Raw genomic sequence first — 25,023 nt, 5'->3', positions numbered from 1 at the left:
CTGCACCCCCACCCACCCAGCAGTGAGGGGCACCTGCCAGCAGCCCCCGACTCATGTCCCCCAGGCACCCATCCAGCAGTGATGGGCACCTGCCAGCAGGCCCCGACCCATGTGCCCCAGCCACCCTGACCAACCCAGCCAGCAGTGACGGGCACCTGCCAGCAGACCCCAACTCATGTTCCCCTGCACCCCCACCAACCTAGCAGCGACGGGCACCTGCCAGCAGCCCCCGACTCATGTCCCCCTGCACCCCCACCCACCCAGCAGTGACGGGCACCTGCCAGCAGGCCCCGACTCATATCCCCCAGGCACCCACCCAGCAGTGATGGGCACCTGCCAGCAGGCCCGACCCATGTGCCCCAGCCACCCTGACCAACCCAGCCAGCAGTGACGGGCACATGCCAGCACACCCCAACTCATGTTCCCCTGCACCCCCACCCACCTAGCAGTGACAGGCACCTGCCAGCAGTCCCTGACTCATGTCCCCCAGCCACCCTGACCAACCAAAACACCCAGCAGTGACGGGCACATGCCAGCAGGCCCCAACTCATGTCCCCCTGCACCCCCACCCACCCAGCAGTAACAGGCACCTTCCAGCAGGCCCCGGCTCATGTCCCCCAGCCACCCACCCACCCAGCAGTGATGGGCACCTGCCAGCAGGCCCCGACCCATGTCCCCCAGCCACCCTGACTAACCCACCAACCCAGCAGCGATGGGAAGTTGCCAACAGCCCCCGACACATGTCCCCCGGGATCCCCACCCTCCCAGCAGTGACGGGCATCTGCCAGCAGGCCCCGACTCATGTCCCCAGCCACCCTGAATAACCCACCCTCCGAGCAGGGACAGGCACCTGCCAGCAGGTCCCAATTCATGTACCCCTGCACTCTCACCCACCCAGCAGTGATGGGCAGCTTCCTGCAGGCCCCGACTCATGTCCCCCAGCCACCCTGATGGCAGTGATGGGCTTATGCCAGCAGGCCCCGACCCATGTCCCCCAGCCACCCTGACCAACCCACCCACCCAGCAGTGAAGGGAAACTGCCAGCAGCCCCCGACTCATGTCCCCCTGCACCCCCACCCACCCAGCAGTGACGAGCACCTGCCAGCAGGCCCCGACTCATGTCCCCCAGCCACCCTGACCAACCCACCCACCCAGCAGTGACGGGCACCTGCCAGCAGACCCTGACTCATGTCCGCCTTCACCCACACCTACCCAGCAGTGATGGGCACCTGCCAGCAGGCCAAGACTAGAGTCGAAAGCAGTGACAGCACCTGTCTCCAGGCCCCGACTCATGTCCCCCAGCCACCCTTACCAACCCACCCACTCAGCAGTGAAGGGCACCTGCCAGCAGGCCCCGACTCATGTCCCCCAGCCACCCTGACCAATACACCCATCCAGCAGTGACGGGCACCTGCCAGCAGGCCCTGACTTATGTCCCCCTGCAACCCCATACATCCAGCGGTGACGGTCACCTGCCAGCAGGCCCCAACTTAAGTCCCCCAGCCACCCTGACCAACCCACCCACCCAGCAGTGATGGGCACCTGCCAGCAGGCCCCGACTCATATCCCCCAGCCACCATGACCAACCCACCTACCCAGCAGTGACGGGCACCTGCAAGCAGGCCCCGACTCATGTCCCCAAGCCACCCTGACCAACCCACCTACCCAGCAGTGACGGGCACCTGCCAGCAGGCCCCGACTCATGTCCCCCAGCCACCCTGACCAACCCACCACCCAGCAGTGATGGGCACCTGTCAGCAGGCCCCGACTCATGTCCCCCAGCCACCCTGACCAAACCACCCACCCAGCATTGATGGGCACCTGCCAGCAGGCCCTGACTCATGTCCCCCTGCATCCCCACCGACCCAGCAGTGATGGGCACCTGCCAGCAGGCTCCAACTCATATGTCCAGTCACCCTGACCAACCCACCCACCCATCAGTGATGAGCACCTGCCAGCAGGCCTGACTTATGTCCCCCAGCCATCCACACACCCACCCAGCAGCGACGGGCACTTGCCAGCAGGCCCCGACTCATGTCCCTCTGCACCACTACCCACCCAGCACTGATGGGCACCTGCCAGCAGGTTCCGACTCATGTCCCCCAGCCTATGAACCCCTGAACCCAGCAGTGACGGGCACCTGCCAGCAGGCCCCGACTCATGTCCCCCAGCCACCCTGACCAACCCACCCACTCAGCAGTGACGGGCACCTGCCAGCAGGCCCCGACTCATGTCCCCCAGCCACCCTGACCAACCCACCCACCCAGCAGTGACGGGCACCTGCCAGCAGGACCCGACTCATGTCCACCAGCCACCCTGACCAACCCACCGACCCAGCAGTGATGGTCACCTGCCAGCAGACCCCGACTCATGTCCCCCAGCCATCCTGAGCAACCCACCCACCCAGCACTGACGGGAACCTGCCATCAGGCCCCGACTCATTTCCCCTGCACCCCCACCCACCCAGCAGTGATGGGCACCTGACAGCAGGCCCCGACTCAGGTCCCCCAGCCAAGGACCCACCCACCCAGCAGTGACAGGCACCTGCCAGCAGGCCTCAACTCATTTCCCCCTGCACCCCCACCCACCCAGAAGTGACGGGCACCTGCCAGCAGGCCCCGACTCATGTCCCCAGCCACCTTGACCAACCCACCCACCCCACAGTGATGTGCACCTGCCAGCAGGCCCTGACTCATGTCCCCCTGCACCCCCACCCACCCAGCAGTGACGGGCACCTGCCAGCAGGCCCCGACTCATATCCCCCAGGCACCCACCCAGCAGTGATGGGCACCTGCCAGCAGGCCCGACCCATGTGCCCCAGCCACCCTGACCAACCCAGCCAGCAGTGACGGGCACATGCCAGCACACCCCAACTCATGTTCCCCTGCACCCCCACCCACCTAGCAGTGACAGGCACCTGCCAGCAGTCCCTGACTCATGTCCCCCAGCCACCCTGACCAACCAAAACACCCAGCAGTGACGGGCACATGCCAGCAGGCCCCAACTCATGTCCCCCTGCACCCCCACCCACCCAGCAGTAACAGGCACCTTCCAGCAGGCCCCGGCTCATGTCCCCCAGCCACCCACCCACCCAGCAGTGATGGGCACCTGCCAGCAGGCCCCGACCCATGTCCCCCAGCCACCCTGACTAACCCACCAACCCAGCAGCGATGGGAAGTTGCCAACAGCCCCCGACACATGTCCCCCGGGATCCCCACCCTCCCAGCAGTGACGGGCATCTGCCAGCAGGCCCCGACTCATGTCCCCAGCCACCCTGAATAACCCACCCTCCGAGCAGGGACAGGCACCTGCCAGCAGGTCCCAATTCATGTACCCCTGCACTCTCACCCACCCAGCAGTGATGGGCAGCTTCCTGCAGGCCCCGACTCATGTCCCCCAGCCACCCTGATGGCAGTGATGGGCTTATGCCAGCAGGCCCCGACCCATGTCCCCCAGCCACCCTGACCAACCCACCCACCCAGCAGTGAAGGGAAACTGCCAGCAGCCCCCGACTCATGTCCCCCTGCACCCCCACCCACCCAGCAGTGACGAGCACCTGCCAGCAGGCCCCGACTCATGTCCCCCAGCCACCCTGACCAACCCACCCACCCAGCAGTGACGGGCACCTGCCAGCAGACCCTGACTCATGTCCGCCTTCACCCACACCTACCCAGCAGTGATGGGCACCTGCCAGCAGGCCAAGACTAGAGTCGAAAGCAGTGACAGCACCTGTCTCCAGGCCCCGACTCATGTCCCCCAGCCACCCTTACCAACCCACCCACTCAGCAGTGAAGGGCACCTGCCAGCAGGCCCCGACTCATGTCCCCCAGCCACCCTGACCAATACACCCATCCAGCAGTGACGGGCACCTGCCAGCAGGCCCTGACTTATGTCCCCCTGCAACCCCATACATCCAGCAGTGACGGTCACCTGCCAGCAGGCCCCAACTTAAGTCCCCCAGCCACCCTGACCAACCCACCCACCCAGCAGTGATGGGCACCTGCCAGCAGGCCCCGACTCATATCCCCCAGCCACCATGACCAACCCACCTACCCAGCAGTGACGGGCACCTGCAAGCAGGCCCCGACTCATGTCCCCAAGCCACCCTGACCAACCCACCTACCCAGCAGTGACGGGCACCTGCCAGCAGGCCCCGACTCATGTCCCCCAGCCACCCTGACCAACCCACCACCCAGCAGTGATGGGCACCTGTCAGCAGGCCCCGACTCATGTCCCCCAGCCACCCTGACCAAACCACCCACCCAGCATTGATGGGCACCTGCCAGCAGGCCCTGACTCATGTCCCCCTGCATCCCCACCGACCCAGCAGTGATGGGCACCTGCCAGCAGGCTCCAACTCATATGTCCAGTCACCCTGACCAACCCACCCACCCATCAGTGATGAGCACCTGCCAGCAGGCCTGACTTATGTCCCCCAGCCATCCACACACCCACCCAGCAGCGACGGGCACTTGCCAGCAGGCCCCGACTCATGTCCCTCTGCACCACTACCCACCCAGCACTGATGGGCACCTGCCAGCAGGTTCCGACTCATGTCCCCCAGCCTATGAACCCCTGAACCCAGCAGTGACGGGCACCTGCCAGCAGGCCCCGACTCATGTCCCCCAGCCACCCTGACCAACCCACCCACTCAGCAGTGACGGGCACCTGCCAGCAGGCCCCGACTCATGTCCCCCAGCCACCCTGACCAACCCACCCACCCAGCAGTGACGGGCACCTGCCAGCAGGACCCGACTCATGTCCACCAGCCACCCTGACCAACCCACCGACCCAGCAGTGATGGTCACCTGCCAGCAGACCCCGACTCATGTCCCCCAGCCATCCTGAGCAACCCACCCACCCAGCACTGACGGGAACCTGCCATCAGGCCCCGACTCATTTCCCCTGCACCCCCACCCACCCAGCAGTGATGGGCACCTGACAGCAGGCCCCGACTCAGGTCCCCCAGCCAAGGACCCACCCACCCAGCAGTGACAGGCACCTGCCAGCAGGCCTCAACTCATTTCCCCCAGCCACCCTGACCAACCCACGCACCCACCCAGCAGTGATGAGCACCTGCCAGCAGGCCCGACTTATGTCCCTCAGCCATCCACCCACCCACCCAGCAGTGACGGGTACCTTCCAGCATGCCCTGACTCATGTCCCTCTGCACTCCCATCCACACAGCAGTGATGGGCACGTGCCAGCAGGCTCCGACTCATGTCCCCCAGCCTATGAACTCACAAACTCAGCAGTGACGGGCACCTGTCAGCAGGCCCCGACTCATGTCCCCCAGCCACCCTGACCAACCCACCCACCCAGCAGTGACGGGCACCTGCCAGCAGACCCCGACTAATGTTCCCCAGCCACCCACCCACCTACCCAGCAGTCATGGGCACCTGCCAGCAGGCCCCAACTCATGTCTCCCAGCCACCCTGAACAACCCACCCACCCAGCAGTGACGGGCACCTGCCAGCAGGCCCCGACTCATGTCCCCCAGCCACCCTGACCAACCCACCCACAAAGCAGTAATGGGCACCTGCCAGCAGGCCCCGACTAATGTTCCCCAGCCACCCACCCACCTACCCAGCAGTGATGGGCACCTGCCAGCAGGCCCCAACTCATGTTTCCAGCCACCCTGACCAACCCACCCATCCATCAGTGATGAGCATCTGCCAGCAGGCCTGACTTATGTCCCCCAGCCATCCACCCACCCACCCAGCAGAGACGGGCACCTGCCAGCAGGCCCCGACTCATGTCCCTCTGCACCCCTACCCACCCAGCAGTGATGGGCACCTGCCAGCAGGCTCAGACTCATGTCCCCCAACCTATGAACCCATGAACCCATCAGTGACGGGCACCTGCCAGCAGGCCCTGACTCAAGTCCCCCAGCCACCCTGACCAACCCACCCAGCTAGCAGTGATGGGCACCTGCCAGCAGGCCCCGACTCAAGTCCCCCAGCCACCCTGACCAACCCACCCAATTAGCAGTGATGGGTACCTGCCAGCAGGCCCCGACTCATGTCCCCCAGCCTCCCAACCACCTACCCAGGAGTGATGGGCACTGGCCAGCAGACCCCAACTCATGTCCCCCAGCCACCCTGATCAACCCACCCACCCAGCAATGACGGGCACCTGCCAGCAGGCCCCGACTCATGTCCCCCAGTCACCCTGACCAACTCACCCACCCAGCAGTGATGGGCACCTGCCAGCAGGCCCCGACTCATGTCCCCCAGCCACCCTGACCAACCCACCCACCCAGCAGTGAAGGGCACCTGCCAGCAGGCCCCGACTCATGTGCCCAAGCCACCATGACCAACACAGCCAGCAGTGACGGTCACCTGCCAGCAGACCCTGACTCATGTTCCCATGCACCCCCACCCACACAGCAGTGATGAGCACCTGCCAGCAGGCCCCGACTAATGTTCCCCAGCCACCCACCCACCTACCCAGCAGCCATGGGCACCTGCCAGCAGTCCCCAACTCATGTCCCCCAGCCACCCTGACCAACCCACCCACCCAGCAGTGACGGGCACCTGCCAGCAGGCACCGACTCATGTCCCCCAGCCACCCTGACCAACCCACCCACAAAGCAGTGATGGGCACCTGCCAGCAGGCCCCAACTAATGTTCCCCAGCCACCCACCCACCTACCCAGCAGTGATGGGCACCTGCCAGCAGGCCCCAACTCATGTTTCCGGCCACCCTGACCAACCCACCCCCCGATCAGCGATGAGCACCTGCCAGCAGGCCTGACTTATGTCCCCCAGCCATCCACCCACCCAGCAGAGACGGGCACCTGCCAGCATGCCCCGACTCATGTCCCTCTGCACCCCTACCCACCCAGCAGTGATGGGCACCTGCCAGCAGGCTCAGACTCATGTCCCCCAACCTATGAACCCATGAACCCAGCAGTGACGGGCACCTGCCAGCAGGCCCTGACTCAAGTCCCCCAGCCACCCTGACCAACCCACCCAGCTAGCAGTGACGGGCACCTGCCAGCAGGCCCCGACTCAAGTCCCCCAGCCACCCTGACCAACCCACCCACCTAGCAGTGACGGGTACCTGCCAGCAGGCCCCGACTCATGTCCCTCAGCCTCCCAACCACCTACCCAGGAGTGATTGATGGGCACTGGCCAGCAGGCCCCAACTCATGTCCCCCAGCCACCCTGACCAACCCACGCACCCACCCAGCAGTGATGAGCACCTGCCAGCAGGCCCGACTTATGTCCCTCAGCCATCCACCCACCCACCCAGCAGTGACGGGCACCTTCCAGCATGCCCTGACTCATGTCCCTCTGCACTCCCATCCACACAGCAGTGATGGGCACGTGCCAGCAGGCTCCGACTCATGTCCCCCAGCCTATGAACTCACAAACTCAGCAGTGACGGGCACCTGTCAGCAGGCCCCGACTCATGTCCCCCAGCCACCCTGACCAACCCACCCACCCAGCAGTGACGGGCACCTGCCAGCAGACCCCGACTAATGTTCCCCAGCCACCCACCCACCTACCCAGCAGTCATGGGCACCTGCCAGCAGGCCCCAACTCATGTCTCCCAGCCACCCTGACCAACCCACCCACCCAGCAGTGACGGGCACCTGCCAGCAGGCCCCGACTCATGTCCCCCAGCCACCCTGACCAACCCACCCACAAAGCAGTAACGGGCACCTGCCAGCAGGCCCCGACTAATGTTCCCCAGCCACCCACCCACCTACCCAGCAGTGATGGGCACCTGCCAGCAGGCCCCAACTCATGTTTCCAGCCACCCAGACCAACCCACATATCCATCAATGATGAGCATCTGCCAGCAGGCCTGACTTATGTCCCCCAGCCATCCACCCACCCACCCACCCAGCAGAGACGGGCACCTGCCAGCAGGCCCCGACTCATGTCCCTCTGCACCCCTACCCACCCAGCAGTGATGGGCACCTGCCAGCAGGCTCAGACTCATGTCCCCCAACCTATGAACCCATGAACCCATCAGTGACGGGCACCTGCCAGCAGGCCCTGACTCAAGTCCCCCAGCCACCCTGACCAACCCACCCAGCTAGCAGTGATGGGCACCTGCCAGCAGGCCCCGACTCAAGTCCCCCAGCCACCCTGACCAACCCACCCACCTAGCAGTGACGGGTACCTGCCAGCAGGCCCCGACTCATGTCCCCCAGCCTCCCAACCACCTACCCAGGAGTGATGGGCACTGGCCAGCAGGCCCCAACTCATGTCCCCCAGCCACCCTGACCAACCCACCCACCCAGCAATGACGGGCACCTGCCAGCAGGCCCCGACTCATGTCCCCCAGTCACCCTGACCAACTCACCCACCCAGCAGTGATGGGCACCTGCCAGCAGGCCCCGACTCATGTCCCCCAGCCACCCTGACCAACCCACCCACCCAGCAGTGAAGGGCACCTGCCAGCAGGCCCCGACTCATGTGCCCAAGCCACCATGACCAACACAGCCAGCAGTGTCGGTCACCTGCCAGCAGACCCTGACTCATGTTCCCATGCACCCCCACCCACACAGCAGTGATGAGCACCTGCCAGCAGGCCCCGACTAATGTTCCCCAGCCACCCACCCACCTACCCAGCAGCCATGGGCACCTGCCAGCAGTCCCCAACTCATGTCCCCCAGCCACCCTGACCAACCCACCCACCCAGCAGTGACGGGCACCTGCCAGCAGGCCCCGACTCATGTCCCCCAGCCACCCTGACCAACCCACCCACAAAGCAGTGATGGGCACCTGCCAGCAGGCCCCAACTAATGTTCCCCAGCCACCCACCCACCTACCCAGCAGTGATGGGCACCTGCCAGCAGGCCCCAACTCATGTTTCCAGCCACCCTGACCAACCCACCCCCCGATCAGCGATGAGCACCTGCCAGCAGGCCTGACTTATGTCCCCCAGCCATCCACCCACCCACCCAGCAGAGACGGGCACCTGCCAGCATGCCCCGACTCATGTCCCTCTGCACCCCTACCCACCCAGCAGTGATGGGCACCTGCCAGCAGGCTCAGACTCATGTCCCCCAACCTATGAACCCATGAACCCAGCAGTGACGGGCACCTGCCAGCAGGCCCTGACTCAAGTCCCCCAGCCACCCTGACCAACCCACCCAGCTAGCAGTGACGGGCACCTGCCAGCAGGCCCCGACTCAAGTCCCCCAGCCACCCTGACCAACCCACCCACCTAGCAGTGACGGGTACCTGCCAGCAGGCCCCGACTCATGTCCCTCAGCCTCCCAACCACCTACCCAGGAGTGATTGATGGGCACTGGCCAGCAGGCCCCAACTCATGTCCCCCAGCCACCCTGACCAACTCACCCACCCAGCAGTGATAGACACCTGCCAGCAGGCCCCGACTCATGTCCCCCAGCCACCCTGACCAACCCACCCACCCAGCAGTGATGGGCACCTGTCAGCAGGCCCCGACTCATGTGCCCCAGCCACCCTGATGGCAGTGACGGGCATATGCCAGCAGGCCCCGACCCATGTCCCCCAGCCAGCCTGACCAACCCACCCACCCAGCAGTGACGGGAAGCTGCCAGCAGCCCCTGACTCATGTCCCCCTGCACCCCCACCCACCCAGCAGTGATGGGCACCTACCAGCAGGCCCCGACTCATTTCCCCCAGCCACCCTGACCAACCCACCCACCCAGCAGTGATGGGCACCTGCCACTAGGCCCTGACTCATGTCCCCCTGCACCCCCACCCACCCAGCAGTGATGGGCACCTGCCAGCAGGCCCAGACTAGAGTCCAAAGCAGTGACGGCACCTGCCAGCAGGCCCCGACTCATGTCCCCCAGCCACCCTTACCAACCCACCCACTCAGATGTGAAGGGCACCTGCCAGCAGGCCCCGACTCATGTCCCCCAGCCACCCTGACCAATACACCCATCCAGCAGTGACGGGCACCTGCCAGCAGGCCCTGACTTATGTCCACCTGCAACCCCACACATCAAGCAGTGACGGTCACCTGCCAGCAGGCCCCAACTTAAGTCCCCCAGCCACCCTGACCAACCCACCCACCCAGCAGTGACGTGCACCTGCCAGCAGGCCCCGACTCATATCCCCCAGCCACCATGACCAACCCACCTACCCAGCAGTGACGGGCACCTGCAAGCAGGCCCCGACTCATGTCCCCAAGCCACCCTGACCAACCCACCCACCCAGCAGTGACGGGCACCTGCCAGCAGGCCCCGACTCATGTCCCCCAGCCACCCTGACCAACCCACCACCCAGCAGTGACGGGCACCTGTCAGCAGGCCCCGACTCATGTCCCCCAGCCACCCTGACCAAACCACCCACCCAGCAGTGATGGGCACCTGCCTGCAGGCCCTGACTCATATCCCCCTGCACCCCCACCCACCCAGCAGTGATGGGCACCTGCCAGCAGGCCCCAACTCATGTGTCCAGCCACCCTGACCAACCCACCCACCCATCAGCGATGAGCACCTGCCAGCAGGCCTGACTTATGTCCCCCGGCCATCCACCCACCCACCCTGCAGCGACGGGCACCTGCCAGCAGGCTCCGACTCATGTCCCTCTGCACCACTACTCACCCAGCAGTGATGGGCACCTGCCAGCAGGCTCCGACTCATGTCCCCCAGCCTATGAACCCCTGAACCCAGCAATGACGGGCACCTGCCAGCAGGCCCCGACTTAAGTCCCCCAGCCACCCTGACCAACCCACCCACCTAGCAGTGACGGGCACCTGCCAGCAGGCCCCGACTCATGTCCCCCAGCCACCCTGACCAACCCACCCACCCAGCAGTGACGGGCACCTGCCAGCAGGCCCTGACTCATGTCCCCCAGCCACCCTGACCAACCCACCCACCCAGCAGTGACGGGCACCTGCCAGCAGGACCCGACTCATGTCCGCCAGCTACCCTGACCAGCCCACCGACCCAGCAGTGATGGTCACCTGCCAGCAGGCCCCGACTCATGTCCCCCAGCCATCCTGAGCAACCCACCCACCCAGCACTGACGTGAACCTGCCATCAGGCCCGACTCATTTCCCCCTGCACCCCCACCCACCCAGCAGTGATGGGCACCTGACAGCAGGCCCCGACTCAGGTCCCCCAGCAAAGGACCCACCCACCCAGCAGTGACAGGCACCTGCCAGCAGGCCCCAACTCATTTCCCCCAGCCACCCTGACCATGAGCAGTGATGAGCACCTGCCAGCAGGCCCGACTTATGTCCCCCAGCCATCCACCCACCGACCCAGCAGTGACAGGCACCTGCCAGCAGGCCCCAACTCATTTCCCCCAGCCACCCTGACCAACCCACGCACCCACCCAGCAGTGATGAGCACCTGCCAGCATGCCCGACTTTTGTCCCTCAGCCATCCACCCACCCACCCAGCAGTGACGGGCACCTTCCAGCATGCCCTGACTCATGTCCCTCTGCACTCCCATCCACACAGCAGTGATGGGCACGTGCCAGCAGTCTCCGACTCATGTCCCCCAGCCTATGAACTCACAAACTCAGCAGTGACGGGCACCTGTCAGCAGGCCCCCGACTCATGTCCCCCAGCCACCCTGACCAACCCACCCACCCAGCAGTGACGGGCACCTGCCAGCAGACCCCGACTAATGTTCCCCAGCCACCCACCCACCTACCCAGCAGTCATGGGCACCTGCCAGCAGGCCCCAACTCATGTCTCCCAGCCACCCTGACCAACCCACCCACCCAGCAGTGACGGGCACCTGCCAGCAGGCCCCGACTCATGTCCCCCAGCCACCCTGACCAACCCACCCACAAAGCAGTAACGGGCACCTGCCAGCAGGCCCCGACTAATGTTCCCCAGCCACCCACCCACCTACCCAGCAGTGATGGGCACCTGCCAGCAGGCCCCAACCCATGTTTCCAGCCACCCTGACCAACCCACCCATCCATCAGTGATGAGCATCTGCCAGCAGGCCTGACTTATGTCCCCCAGCCATCCACCCACCCACCCAGCAGAGACGGGCACCTGCCAGCAGGCCCCGACTCATGTCCCTCTGCACCCCTACCCACCCAGCAGTGATGGGCACCTGCCAGCAGGCTCAGACTCATGTCCCCCAACCTATGAACCCATGAACCCATCAGTGACGGGCACCTGCCAGCAGGCCCTGATTCAAGTTCCCAGCCACCCTGACCAACCCACCCAGCTAGCAGTGACGGGCACCTGCCAGCAGGCCCCGACTCAAGTCCCCCAGCCACCCTGACCAACCCACCCACCTAGCAGTGATGGGTACCTGCCAGCAGGCCCCGACTCATGTCCCCCAGCCTCCCAACCACCTACCCAGGAGTGATGGGCACTGGCCAGCAGGCCCCAACTCATGTCCCCCAGCCACCCTGACCAACCCACCCACCCAGCAATGACGGGCACCTGCCAGCAGGCCCCGACTCATGTCCCCCAGTCACCCTGACCAACTCACCCACCCAGCAGTGATGGGCACCTGCCAGCAGGCCCCGACTCATGTCCCCCAGCCACCCTGACCAACCCACCCACCCAGCAGTGAAGGGCACCTGCCAGCAGGCCCCGACTCATGTGCCCAAGCCACCATGACCAACACAGCCAGCAGTGACGGTCACCTGCCAGCAGACCCTGACTCATGTTCCCATGCACCCCCACCCACACAGCAGTGATGAGCACCTGCCAGCAGGCCCCGACTAATGTTCCCCAGCCACCCACCCACCTACCCAGCAGCCATGGGCACCTGCCAGCAGTCCCCAACTCATGTCCCCCAGCCACCCTGACCAACCCACCCACCCAGCAGTGACGGGCACCTGCCAGCAGGCCCCGACTCATGTCCCCCAGCCACCCTGACCAACCCACCCACAAAGCAGTGATGGGCACCTGCCAGCAGGCCCCAATTAATGTTCCCCAGCCACCCACCCACCTACCCAGCAGTGATGGGCACCTGCCAGCAGGCCCCAACTCATGTTTCCAGCCACCCTGACCAACCCACCCCCCGATCAGCGATGAGCACCTGCCAGCAGGCCTGACTTATGTCCCCCAGCCATCCACCCACCCACCCAGCAGAGACGGGCACCTGCCAGCATGCCCCGACTCATGTCCCTCTGCACCCCTACCCACCCAGCAGTGATGGGCACCTGCCAGCAGGCTCAGACTCATGTCCCCCAACCTATGAACCCATGAACCCAGCAGTGACGGGCACCTGCCAGCAGGCCCTGACTCAAGTCCCCCAGCCACCCTGACCAACCCACCCAGCTAGCAGTGACGGGCACCTGCCAGAAGGCCCCGACTCAAGTCCCCCAGCCACCCTGACCAACCCACCCACCTAGCAGTGACGGGTACCTGCCAGCAGGCCCCGACTCATGTCCCTCAGCCTCCCAACCACCTACCCAGGAGTGATTGATGGGCACTGGCCAGCAGGCCCCAACTCATGTCCCCCAGCCACCCTGACCAACCCACCCACCCAGCAATGACGGGCACCTGCCAGCAGGCCCCGACTCATGTCCCCCAGCCACCCTGACAAACTCACCCACCCAGCAGTGATGGGCACCTGCCAGCAGGCCCCGACTCATGTCCCCCAGCCACCCTGACCAACCCACCCACCCAGCAGTGATGGGCACCTGCCAGCAGGCCCTGACTCATGTGCCCCAGCCACCCTGATGGCAGTGACGGGCATATGCCAGCAGGCCCCGACCCATGTCCCCCAGCCACCCTGACCAACCCACCCACCCAGCAGTGACGGGAAGCTGCCAGCAGCCCCTGACTCATGTCCCCCTGCACCCCCACCCACCCAGCAGTGATGGGCACCTACCAGCAGGCCCCGACTCATTTCCCCCAGCCACCCTGACCAACCCACCCACCCAGCAGTGACGGGCACCTGCCACTAGGCCCTGACTCATGTCCCCCTGCACCCCCACCCACCCAGCAGTGATGGGCACCTGCCAGCAGGCCCAGACTAGAGTCCAAAGCAGTGACGGCACCTGCCAGCAGGCCCCGACTCATGTCCCCCAGCCACCCTTACCAACCCACCCACTCAGATGTGAAGGGCACCTGCCAGCAGGCCCCGACTCATGTCCCCCAGCCACCCTGACCAATACACCCATCCAGCAGTGATGGGCACCTGCCAGCAGGCCTGACTTATGTCCACCTGCAACCCCACACATCCAGCAGTGACGGTCACCTGCCAGCAGGCCCCAACTTAAGTCCCCCAGGCACCCTGACCAACCCACCCACCCAGCAGTGACGGGCACCTGCCAGCAGGCCCCGACTCATATCCCCCAGCCACCATGACCAACCCACCTACCCAGCAGTGACGGGCACCTGCAAGCAGGCCCCGACTCATGTCCCCAAGCCACCCTGACCAACCCACCCACCCAGCAGTGACGGGCACCTGCCAGCAGGCCCCGACTCATGTCCCCCAGCCACCCTGACCAACCCACCACCCAGCAGTGATGGGCACCTGTCAGCAGGCCCCGACTCATGTCCCCCAGCCACCCTGACCAAACCACCCACCCAGCAGTGATGGGCACCTGCCTGCAGGCCCTGACTCATGTCCCCCTGCACCCCCACCCACCCAGCAGTGATGGGCACCTGCCAGCAGGCCCCAACTCATGTGTCCAGACACCCTGACCAACCCACCCACCCATCAGCGATGAGCACCTGCCAGCAGGCCTGACTTATGTCCCCCAGCCATCCACCCACCCACCCTGCAGCGACGGGCACCTGCCAGCAGGCCCTGACTCATGTCCCTCTGCACCACTACCCACCCAGCAGTGATGGGCACCTGCCAGCAGGCTCCGACTCATGTCCCCCAGCCTATGAACCCCTGAACCCAGCAATGACGGGCACCTGCCAGCAGGCCCCGACTTAAGTCCCCCAGCCACCCTGACCAACCCACCCACCTAGCAGTGACGGGCACCTGCCAGCAGGCCCCGACTCATGTCCCCCAGCCACCCTGACCAACCCACCCACCCAGCAGTGACGGGCACCTGCCAGCAGGCCCCGACTCATGTCCCCCAGCCACCCTGACCAGCCCACCCACCCAGCAGTGACGGGCACCTGCCAGCAGGACCCGACTCATGTCCGCCAGCTACCCTGACCAACCCACCGACCCAGCAGTGATGGTCACCTGCCCGCAGGCCCCGACTCATGTCCCCCAGCCATCCTGAGCAACCCACCCACCCAGCACTGACGGGAACCTGCCATCAGGCCCGACTCATTTCCCCCTGCACCCCCACCCACCCAGCAGTGATGGGCACCTGACAGCAGGCCCCGACTCAGGTCCCCCAGCAAAGGACCCACCCACCCAGCAGTGACAGGCACCTGCCAGCAGGCCCCAACTCATTTCTCCCAGCCACCCTGACCAACCCAGCCACCCACCCAGCAGTGATGAGCACCTGCCAGCAGGCCCGACTTATGTCCCCCAGCCATCCACCCACCCACCCAGCAGTGATGGGCACCTTCCAGCAGGCCCCGACTCATGTCCCTCTGCACCCCCACCAACACAGCAGTGATATGCACGTGCCAGCAGGCTCCGACTCATGTCCCCCAGACTATGAACCCACGAACTCAGCAGTGACGGGCACCTGTCAGCAGGCCCCGACTTATGTCCCCCAGCCACCCTGACAAACCCACCCACCCATCAGCGATGAGCACCTGCCAGCAGGCCTGACTTATGTCCCCCAGCCATCCACCCACCCACCCAGCAGAGACGGGCACCTTCAAGCAGGCCCCGACTCATGTCCCTCTGCACCCCCACCAACACAGCAGTGATATGCACGTGCCAGCAGGCTCCGACTCATGTCCCCCAGCCTATGAACCCACAAACTCAGCAGTGACGGGCACCTGCCAGCAGGCCCTGACTCAAGTCCCCCAGCCACCCTGACCAACCCACCCAGCTAGCAGTGACGGGCACCTGCCAGCAGGCCCCGACTCAAGTCCCCCAGCCACCCTGACCAACCCACCCACCTAGCAGTGACGGGTACCTGCCAGCAGGCCCCGACTCATGTCCCTCAGCCTCCCAACCACCTACCCAGGAGTGATTGATGGGCACTGGCCAGCAGGCCCCAACTCATGTCCCCCAGCCACCCTGACCAACCCACCCACCCAGCAGTGACGGGCAACAGCTAGCAGGCCCCGACTAATGTTCCCCAGCCACCCACCCACCTACCCAGCAGTCATGGGCACCTGCCAGCAGGCCCCAACTCATGTCCCCCAGCCACCCTGACCAACCCACCCACCCAGCAGTGATGGGCACCTGCCAGCAGGCCCCGACTCATGTCCCCCAGCCACCCTGACCAACCCACCCACAAAGCAGTGACGGGCACCTGCCAGCAGGCCCCGACTAATGTTCCCCAGCCACCCACCCACCTACCCAGCAGTGATGTGTACCTGCCAGCAGGCCCCAACTCATGTTTCCAGCCACCCTGACAAACCCACCAACCCATCAGCGATGAGCACCTGCCAGCAGGCCTGACTTATGTCCCCCAGCCATCCACCCACCCACCCAGCAGAGACGGGCACCTGCCAGCAGGCCCCGACTCATGTCCCTCTGCACCCCTACCCACAAAGTAGTGATGGGCACCTGCCAGCAGGCTCAGACTCATGACCCCCAACCTATGAACCCATGAACCCAGCAGTGACGGGCACCTGCCAGCAGGCCCTGACTCAAGTCCCACAGCCACCCTGACCAACCCACCCAGCTAGCAGTGACGGGCACCTGCCAGCAGGCTCCGACTCAAGTCCCCCAGCCACCCTGACCAACCCACCCTCCTAGCAGTGAAGGGTACCTGCCAGCAGGCACCGACTCATGTCCCCCAGCCTCCCAACCACCTACCCAGGAGTGATGGGCACTGGCCAGCAGGCCCCAACTCATGTCCCCAGCCACCCTGACCATCTCACCCACCCAGCAGTGATGGGCACCTGCCAGCAGGCCCCGACTCATGTCCCCCAGCCCCCCTGACCAACCCACCCACCCAGCAGTGATGGGCACCTGCCAGCAGGCCCCGACTCATGTGCCCCAGCCACCCTGACCAACACAGCCAGCAGTGACAGTCACCTGCCAGCAGACCCTGACTCATGTTCTCATGTACCCCCACCCACACAGCAGTGATGGGCACGTGCCAGCAGGCTCCGACTCATGTCCCCCAGCCATCCACCCACCCAGCAGCGACGGGCACCTGCCAGCAGGCCCCGACTCATGTCCCTCTGCACCCCCACCAACACAGCAGTGATATGCACGTGCCAGCAGGCTCCGACTCATGTCCTCCAGACTATGAACCCACAAACTCAGCAGTGACGGGCACCTGTCAGCAGGCCCCGACTCATGTCCCCCAGCCACCCTGACCAACCCACCCACCCAGCAGTGATGGGCACCAGCTAGCAGGCCCCGACTAATGTTCCCCAGCTACCCACCCACCTACCCAGCAGTCATGGGCACCTGCCAGCAGGCCCCAACTCATGTTTCCAGCCACCCTGACAAACCCACCCACCCATCAGCGATGAGCACCTGCCAGCAGGCCTGACTTATGTCCCCCAGCCATCCACCCACCCACCCAGCAGAGACGGGCACCTTCCAGCAGGCCCCGACTCATGTCCCTCTGCACCCCCACCAACACAGCAGTGATATGCACGTGCCAGCAGGCTCCGACTCATGTCCCCCAGCCTATGAACCCACAAACTCAGCAGTGACAGGTACCTGCCAGCAGGCCCTGACTCAAGTCCCCCAGCCACCCTGACCAACCCACCCAGCTAGCAGTGACGGGCACCTGCCAGCAGGCCCCGACTCAAGTCCCCCAGCCACCCTGACCAACCCACCCACCTAGCAGTGACAGGTACCTGCCAGCAGGCCCCGACTCATGTCCCTCAGCCTCCCAACCACCTACCCAGGAGTGATTGATGGGCACTGGCCAGCAGGCCCCAACTCATGTCCCCCAGCCACCCTGACCAACCCACCCAGCAGTGACGGGCAACAGCTAGCAGGCCCCGACTAATGTTCCCCAGCCACCCACCCACCTACCCAGCAGTCATGGGCACCTGCCTGCAGGCCCCAACTCATGTCCCCCAGCCACCCTGACCAACCCACCCACCCAGCAGTGATGGGCACCTGCCAGCAGGCCCCGACTCATGTCCCCCAGCCACCCTGACCAACCCACCCACAAAGCAGTGACGGGCACCTGCCAGCAGGCCCCGACTAATGTTCCCCAGCCACCCACCCACCTACCCAGCAGTGATGTGTACCTGCCAGCAGGCCCCAACTCATGTTTCCAGCCACCCTGACAAACCCACCAACCCATCAGCGATGAGCACCTGCCAGCAGGCCTGACTTATGTCCCCCAGCCATCCACCCACCCACCCAGCAGAGACGGGCACCTGCCAGCAGGCCCCGACTCATGTCCCTCTGCACCCCTACCCACCAAGCAGTGATGGGCACCTGCCAGCAGGCTCAGACTCATGACCCCCAACCTATGAACCCATGAACCCAGCAGTGACCGGCACCTGCCAGCAGGCCCTGACTCAAGTCCCCCAGCCACCCTGACCAACTCACCCAGCTAGCAGTGACGGGCACCTGCCAGCAGGCTCCGACTCAAGTCCCCCAGCCACCCTGACCAACCCACCCACCTAGCAGTGAAGGGTACCTGCCAGCAGGCACCGACTCATGTCCCCCAGCCTCCCAACCACCTACCCAGGAGTGATTTGCACTGGCCAGCAGGCCCCAACTCATGTCCCCAGCCACCCTGACCAACCCACCCACCCAGCAATGACGGGCACCTGCCAGCAGGCCCCGACTCATGTCCCCCAGCCACCCTGACCAACTCACCCACCCAGCAGTGATGGGCACCTGCCAGCAGGCCCCGACTCATGTCCCCCAGCCCCCCTGACCAACCCACCCACCCAGCAGTGATGGGCACCTGCCAGCAGGCCCCGACTCATGTGCCCCAGCCACCCTGACCAACACAGCCAGCAGTGACAGTCACCTGCCAGCAGACCCTGACTCATGTTCCCATGTACCCCCACCCACACAGCAGTGATGGGCACGTGCCAGCAGGCTCCGACTCATGTCCCCCAGCCTATGAACCCACGAACTCAGCAGTGACGGGCACCTGTCAGCGGACCCCGACTCATGTCCCCCAGCCACCCTGACCAACCCACCCACCCAGCAGTGACGGGCACCTGCCAGCAGGCCCCGACCAATGTTCCCCAGCCACCCACCTACCTACCCAGCAGTCATGGGCACCTGCCAGCAGGCCCCAACTCATGTCCTCCAGCCACCCTGACCAACCCACCCACCCAGCAGTGACGGGCACCTGCCAGCAGGCCCCGAATCATGTCCCCCAGCCACCCTGACCAACTCACCCACCCAGCAGTGATGGGCACCTGCCAGCAGGCCCCGACTCATGTCCCCCAGCCCCCTGACCAACCCACCCACCCAGCAGTGATGGGCACCTGCCAGCAGGCCCCGACTCATGTGCCCCAGCCACCCTGACCAACACAGCCAGCAGTGACAGTCACCTGCCAGCAGACCCTGACTCATGTTCCCATGTACCCCCACCCACACAGCAGTGATGGGCACGTGCCAGCAAGCTCCGACTCATGTCCCCCAGCCTATGAACCCACGAACTCAGCAGTGACGGGCACCTGTCAGCAGACCCCGACTCATGTCCCCCAGCCACCCTGACCAACCCACCCACCCAGCAGTGACGGGCACCTGCCAGCAGGCCCCGACCAATGTTCCCCAGCCACCCACCTACCTACCCAGAAGTCATGGGCACCTGTCAGCAGGCCCCAACTCATGTCCCCCAGCCACCCTGACACACCCACCCACCCAGCAGTGACGGGCACCTGCCAGCAGGCCCCGACTCATGTCCCCCAGCCACCCTGACCAACCCACCCACAAAGCAGTGACGGGCACCTGCCAGCAGGCCCCGACTAATGTTCCCCAGCCACCCACCCACCTACCCAGCAGTGATGGGCACCTGCCAGCAGGCCCCAACTCATGTTTCCAGCCACCCTGACCAACCCACCCACCCATCAGCAATGAGCACCTGCCAGCAGGCCTGACTTATGTCCCCCAGCCATCCACCCACCCACCCAGCTGAGACGGGCACCTGCCAGCAGGCCCTGACTCATGTCCCTCTGCACCCCTACCCACCCAGCAGTGATGGGCACCTGCCAGCAGGCTCAGACTCATGTCCCCCAACCTATGAACCCATGAACCCAGCAGTGACGGGCACCTGCCAGCAGGCCCCGACTCAAGTCCCCCAGCCACCCTGACCAACCCACCCACCTAGCAGTGACGGGTAACTGCCAGCAGGCCCCGACTCATGTCCCCCAGCCTCCCAACCACCTACCCAGGAGTGATGGGCACTGGCCAGCAGGCCCCACCTCATGTCCACCAGCCACCCTGACCAACCCACCCACCCAGCAATGGCGGACACCTGCCAGCAGGCCCCGACTCATGTCCCCCAGCCACCCTGACCAACCCACCCACCCAGCAGTGATGGGCACCTGCCAGCAGGCCCCGACTCATGTGCCCCAGCCACCCTGACCAACACAGCCAGCAGTGACGGTCACCTGCCAGCAGACCCTGACTCATGTTCCCATGCACCCCCACCCACCCAGCAGTGACGGGCACCTGCCAGCAGGCCCTGACTCATGTCCCCCAGCCACCCTGACCAACCAAAACACCCAGCAGTGACGGGCACATGCCAGCAGGCCCCAACTCATGTCCCCCTGCACCCCCACCCACCCAGCAGTGACGGGCACCTTCCAGCAGGCCCCGACTCATGTCCGCCAGACACCCACCCACCCAGCAGTATCGGGCACCTGCCAGCAGGCCCTGATCCATGTACCCCAGCCACCCTGACCAACCCACCCTACCCAGCAGTGACGGGAAGCTGCCAGCAGCCCCCGACTCATGACCCCATGCACCCCCACCCACCCAGAAGTGACGGGCACCTGCCAGCAGGCCCCGACTCATGTCCCCAGCCACCTTGACCAACCCACCCACCCAGCAGTGATGGGCACCTGCCAGCAGACCCCGACTCATATCCCCCTGCACCCCCACCCACCTAGCAGTGACGGGCACCTGCCAGCAGGCCCCGACTCATGTTCCCCTGCACCCCTACCCACCCAGCAGTGACGTGAACCTGCCAGCAGGCCCTGACTCATGTCCCCCAGACACCCACCCACCCAGCAGTGATGGGCACCTGCCAGCAGGCACCGACTCATGTCCCCCAGCCACCCTGACCAACCCATCCACCCCACAGTGATGTGCACCTGCCAGCAGGCCCCGACTCATATCCCCCTGCACCCCCACTCACCCATCAGTGACGGGCACCTGCCAGCAGGCCCCGACTCATGTCCCCCAGCCACCCACCCAGCAGTGATGGGCACCTGCCAGCAGGCCCCGACCCATGTGCCCCAGCCACCCTGACCAACCCAGCCAGCAGTGACGGGCACCTGCCAGCAGACCCCAACTCATGTCCCCCAGCCACCCTGACCAACCCACCCACCCAGCAGTGATGGGCACCTGCCAGCAGGCCTGACTTATGTCCCCCAGCCATCCACCCACCCACCCAGCAGAGACGGGCACCTTCCAGCAGGCCCCGACTCATGTCCCTCTGCACCCCCACCAACACAGCAGTGATATGCACGTGCCAGCAGGCTCCGACTCATGTCCCCCAGCCTATGAACCCACGAACTCAGCAGTGACGGGCACCTGTCAGCGGACCCCGACTCATGTCCCCCAGCCACCCTGACCAACCCACCCACCCAGCAGTGACGGGCACCTGCCAGCAGGCCCCGACCAATGTTCCCCAGCCACCCACCTACCTACCCAGCAGTCATGGGCACCTGCCAGCAGGCCCCAACTCATGTCCTCCAGCCACCCTGACCAACCCACCCACCCAGCAGTGACGGGCACCTGCCAGCAGGCCCCGAATCATGTCCCCCAGCCACCCTGACCAACTCACCCACCCAGCAGTGATGGGCACCTGCCAGCAGGCCCCGACTCATGTCCCCCAGCCCCCTGACCAACCCACCCACCCAGCAGTGATGGGCACCTGCCAGCAGGCCCCGACTCATGTGCCCCAGCCACCCTGACCAACACAGCCAGCAGTGACAGTCACCTGCCAGCAGACCCTGACTCATGTTCCCATGTACCCCCACCCACACAGCAGTGATGGGCACGTGCCAGCAAGCTCCGACTCATGTCCCCCAGCCTATGAACCCACGAACTCAGCAGTGACGGGCACCTGTCAGCAGACCCCGACTCATGTCCCCCAGCCACCCTGACCAACCCACCGACCCAGCAGTGACGGGCACCTGCCAGCAGGCCCCGACCAATGTTCCCCAGCCACCCACCTACCTACCCAGCAGTCATGGGCACCTGTCAGCAGGCCCCAACTCATGTCCCCCAGCCACCCTGACCAACCCACCCACCCAGCAGTGACGGGCACCTGCCAGCAGGCCCCGACTCATGTCCCCCAGCCACCCTGACCAACCCACCCACAAAGCAGTGACGGGCACCTGCCAGCAGGCCCCGACTAATGTTCCCCAGCCACCCACCCACCTACCCAGCAGTGATGGGCACCTGCCAGCAGGCCCCAACTCATGTTTCCAGCCACCCTGACCAACCCACCCACCCATCAGCAATGAGCACCTGCCAGCAGGCCTGACTTATGTCCCCCAGCCATCCACCCACCCACCCAGCTGAGACGGGCACCTGCCAGCAGGCCCTGACTCATGTCCCTCTGCACCCCTACCCACCCAGCAGTGATGGGCACCTGCCAGCAGGCTCAGACTCATGTCCCCCAACCTATGAACCCATGAACCCAGCAGTGACGGGCACCTGCCAGCAGGCCCTGACTCAAGTCCCCCAGCCACCCTGACCAACCCACCGAGCTAGCAGTGATGGGCACCTGCCAGCAGGCCCCGACTCAAGTCCCCCAGCCACCCTGACCAACCCACCCACCTAGCAGTGACGGGTAACTGCCAGCAGGCCCCGACTCATGTCCCCCAGCCTCCCAACCACCTACCCAGGAGTGATGGGCACTGGCCAGCAGGCCCCACCTCATGTCCACCAGCCACCCTGACCAACCCACCCACCCAGCAATGGCGGACACCTGCCAGCAGGCCCCGACTCATGTCCCCCAGCCACCCTGACCAACCCACCCACCCAGCAGTGATGGGCACCTGCCAGCAGGCCCCGACTCATGTGCCCCAGCCACCCTGACCAACACAGCCAGCAGTGACGGTCACCTGCCAGCAGACCCTGACTCATGTTCCCATGCACCCCCACCCACCCAGCAGTGACGGGCACCTGCCAGCAGGCCCTGACTCATGTCCCCCAGCCACCCTGACCAACCAAAACACCCAGCAGTGACGGGCACATGCCAGCAGGCCCCAACTCATGTCCCCCTGCACCCCCACCCACCCAGCAGTGACGGGCACCTTCCAGCAGGCCCCGACTCATGTCCGCCAGACACCCACCCACCCAGCAGTATCGGGCACCTGCCAGCAGGCCCTGATCCATGTACCCCAGCCACCCTGACCAACCCACCCTACCCAGCAGTGACGGGAAGCTGCCAGCAGCCCCCGACTCATGACCCCATGCACCCCCACCCACCCAGAAGTGACGGGCACCTGCCAGCAGGCCCCGACTCATGTCCCCAGCCACCTTGACCAACCCACCCACCCAGCAGTGATGGGCACCTGCCAGCAGACCCCGACTCATATCCCCCTGCACCCCCACCCACCTAGCAGTGACGGGCACCTGCCAGCAGGCCCCGACTCATGTTCCCCTGCACCCCTACCCACCCAGCAGTGACGTGAACCTGCCAGCAGGCCCTGACTCATGTCCCCCAGACACCCACCCACCCAGCAGTGATGGGCACCTGCCAGCAGGCACCGACTCATGTCCCCCAGCCACCCTGACCAACCCATCCACCCCACAGTGATGTGCACCTGCCAGCAGGCCCCGACTCATATCCCCCTGCACCCCCACTCACCCATCAGTGACGGGCACCTGCCAGCAGGCCCCGACTCATGTCCCCCAGCCACCCACCCAGCAGTGATGGGCACCTGCCAGCAGGCCCCGACCCATGTGCCCCAGCCACCCTGACCAACCCAGCCAGCAGTGACGGGCACCTGCCAGCAGACCCCAACTCATGTCCCCCAGCCACCCTGACCAACCCACCCACCCAGCAGTGATGGGCACCTGCCAGCAGGCCTGACTTATGTCCCCCAGCCATCCACCCACCCACCCAGCAGAGACGGGCACCTTCCAGCAGGCCCCGACTCATGTCCCTCTGCACCCCCACCAACACAGCAGTGATATGCACGTGCCAGCAGGCTCCGACTCATGTCCCCCAGCCTATGAACCCACAAACTCAGCAGTGACGGGCACCTGCCAGCAGGCCCTGACTCAAGTCCCCCAGCCACCCTGACCAACCCACCCAGCTAGCAGTGACGGGCACCTGCCAGCAGGCCCCGACTCAAGTCCCCCAGCCACCCTGACCAACCCACCCACCTAGCAGTGACGGGTACCTGCCAGCAGGCCCCGACTCATGTCCCTCAGCCTCCCAACCACCTACCCAGGAGTGATTGATGGGCACTGGCCAGCAGGCCCCAACTCATGTCCCCCAGCCACCCTGACCAACCCACCCACCCAGCAGTGATGGGCACCAGCTAGCAGGCCCCGACTAATGTTCCCCAGCTACCCACCCACCTACCCAGCAGTCATGGGCACCTGCCAGCAGGCCCCAACTCATGTTTCCAGCCACCCTGACAAACCCACCCACCCATCAGCGATGAGCACCTGCCAGCAGGCCTGACTTATGTCCCCCAGCCATCCACCCACCCACCCAGCAGAGACGGGCACCTTCCAGCAGGCCCCGACTCATGTCCCTCTGCACCCCCACCAACACAGCAGTGATATGCACGTGCCAGCAGGCTACGACTCATGTCCCCCAGCCTATGAACCCACAAACTCAGCAGTGACGGGCACCTGCCAGCAGGCCCTGACTCAAGTCCCCCAGCCACCCTGACCAACCCACCCAGCTA

The sequence above is a fragment of the Ambystoma mexicanum genome, chromosome 5q, assembly GCF_040938575.1.
Source record: "Ambystoma mexicanum isolate Mex_15411 chromosome 5q, UKY_AmexF1_1, whole genome shotgun sequence".
Taxonomy (NCBI): Eukaryota; Metazoa; Chordata; class Amphibia; order Caudata; family Ambystomatidae; genus Ambystoma; species Ambystoma mexicanum.
This window is presented reverse-complemented; position numbering follows the sequence as displayed.